Here is a 2,638-nt window from a genome sequence, read left to right as displayed (position 1 = left end):
TGTTTGAGCTTGATATTTAACTTTAGTACACATTTGATTACTACTAAAGAGAAATAGAATAAAAATACATTTATATTTAATTTCTTTTATTTGAAATTTAATTTTCTGGCTATAAATATCGTTCTGCTTTTACTTTTACATAATTGAATATACATTAGTATGTTTTCCTTGTTTATAAACAATGTACTTTGATATTGAACTACAAAAATAAATATAATATTTGTTCATGATTATTGTTTATAGCATTTTAACCTTTTTAAAAAATATTTCACCAGAATTTTAGTTTGTGTGTACTTAATTAATAATTATTAACAAATAAAATTGTAAGTGTTTTAGTGCAAACATGGTATTTTAATGTATCTTTAGATTGTGGAATGGCAAGATAAATTTATTGAACATACCTTTCTATACATGCTTGCAGACTTGATGGTGAGAATTGGTAATAGTTATTGTATTTGAGATGTTTCAAACGGAGATTGGAAAGACAGCTCAGCATGTGAGATCAGTTGCTCCTCTTGCAGAGAACTCTGGTTAGTTCCCAGACGCTACATGGTGGCTCATAATCATCTTTGACTTCAGTTTCAGATCATCAAACATCCTCTTCTGGTTTCAAGAGTACCTTGCAAGCAAGTAGCCCAGAGGCATATACAGAGGTAAGACTCTCATACAAATAAAATAAATAAATTTAATTGTTTAAAGAAATATTCAATTGGACAGTGCTTTGCTATTAACTATAATAACAGGTAGTATATCAAATCTTTTGACCACAATTTTCATTTGGATTGCATATGGAATCATGAGTGAGAGGTTATTATAAAAATGTGAACACCTTGCAAGTGGCTATATCAATGTATCACCAGTTTACTCAACTCTCCATAATCATTAAGTGTCCACAATTATTAAATGTCTGTAGATCTTCACAAGATTGTGGGTATTCAAAAGTCCCATTCCAAGCTTCACAAGTTTGTGTGTCACCCTTGTACAGGGGCCATACTAATCTTATTTGTAGAATTCCAATGATAATTTATGTGCTGCTGAAACAAGCACAGAATTTAAGATAATTTTTAATTTGTCTCTATTTTTCAATTTTATTGTGCATTGTTAATTTTATTAATTTGCTGGTAAGCTTTCTGTATACTATAATTTTATAGCAATGTATGACTTTGGATTTCATTCACAACATTTTATAACTTGAAACCATTTTTTTATGTTTCATTTAGCTTTCATTATGTAGTAATTGTACCACCATCTGTATAACCTGCATCTTATAACATGTCAAAGTACTTAACAATAATATAACTGCAAGAAACATACGATCTACTTAATACTGATGTTAAATATAAACAAGTATACATGCTGTAACAATATACTGCCATTTCTATGATGCCAATTCTCAAAAGACGATGTATATGTGTTGGTGTTTGTCTATGAGAGAGAATGAGCATGTGTATATATGTGCTCACAGTAGCAAGAGGAAGACATCAGATTATGTACAAATGGAGTTTTAGTGGGTTGTGAACCTGGTGCGTGGGTTATTGAACCCTAGTCCTTTGAACATATAACAAGAATTTTTAACCACAGAGCAATTTCTTCAACCTTAGAAATATTGATGTTTGGAGAAAAAAAAAAAAAACACCTATCCTTGTATCATTTACATTGACCAATGTATTCTCACTTTAATACCTTTGGATTACTAAATTTTATTTTTTACTAAGAAAAGTAAATTGTAATAAGTGAGCTTTAATCTTTGTGAACATGCACAATCGGCACGTATAGTCATATATAGTCCCTTTGGCTTTAATACAGGCTTGTGTTTAAAAATGTGAACTTTATTAGCACTAGATAACAAAATAAAGAAAAATACCAGTTTATATTGCGCCGGTGTTTCTAGTACCTAGAGACACACAAATTAAAGGTTACTGTGCTCGTCAGCATTGGTGACCTTTAGAAAGAACTGAAAAGACTCATCTTTTCATTTCGAGGTTCACTTTGCAAATCCATAAAGAATGGTGTAAGGTCAGATTCAGCACTTTCATTCCAGAAAGGAGACAAATATATTTCCAAGATTAGCTACAGTACTCTCTAAGAATAACACGATGAGTTGAGGCCCTGGAGTGTGTTGAACATGCCTAGGAATTTTGTCTTGAGGAAATGGGTGGCTTGAAGTTCTAACATCAGTCAGCTTTGTAAAGAAAGTAACGATTCTACCATGACACTTTTTTACTTGTTGCAAGGAGATCACAGCTGTCTTTGGGATTGGAATTGGGGTATCATTTGAAGAAATATTTCAGTTACTTCTCTTGTCTTCCATTTCAAACTCCTTTCTGAGCAAGCAACAATCTATTAGTAGAACGTGTTCCATTCTATTTTTGTTTTTGTCTATCTTTGAAACAGGATTTCTTTGTAGCTTAGGGACCTGTCTTGGAACTAGCTATTGTAGTCCAGGGTGGCCTTTAATTCACAGAGATTCATCTGACTCTGCCTTTTGAGTACTGATATTAAAGGTGGACACCACCACCGCCCAGCTAGAAAGTGTTACATTCTTGCAACATTCATTACACTACACACAGTAGGGGTACTTCAGAAGCCATGTCTTTCTATCGTGTTCTTTAAGAAAAAAAAAAAAATTGAAGAGTTT

General features: G+C 32.3%; 1 non-coding gene across 1 annotated transcript; it reads right to left on the bottom strand.

The window, feature by feature from the left end:
• Window positions 1-937: 937 nt before the first annotated feature.
• LOC126497415 (U6 spliceosomal RNA) lies at window positions 938-1,047 on the bottom strand. Its single transcript, XR_007590604.1, has one exon. It is a non-coding gene; the product is annotated as a U6 spliceosomal RNA (small nuclear RNA).
• Between the last annotated feature and the right edge of the window lie 1,591 nt (window positions 1,048-2,638).

The sequence above is a fragment of the Alexandromys fortis genome, unplaced genomic scaffold (assembly GCF_014885135.2).
Source record: "Alexandromys fortis isolate MF-2015 unplaced genomic scaffold, M_Fortis_MF-2015_v1.1 scaffold_21, whole genome shotgun sequence".
Taxonomy (NCBI): Eukaryota; Metazoa; Chordata; class Mammalia; order Rodentia; family Cricetidae; genus Alexandromys; species Alexandromys fortis.
The sequence above is the reverse complement of the archived record's forward strand: the minus strand, read 5'-3'. Positions and strand labels throughout refer to the sequence as shown.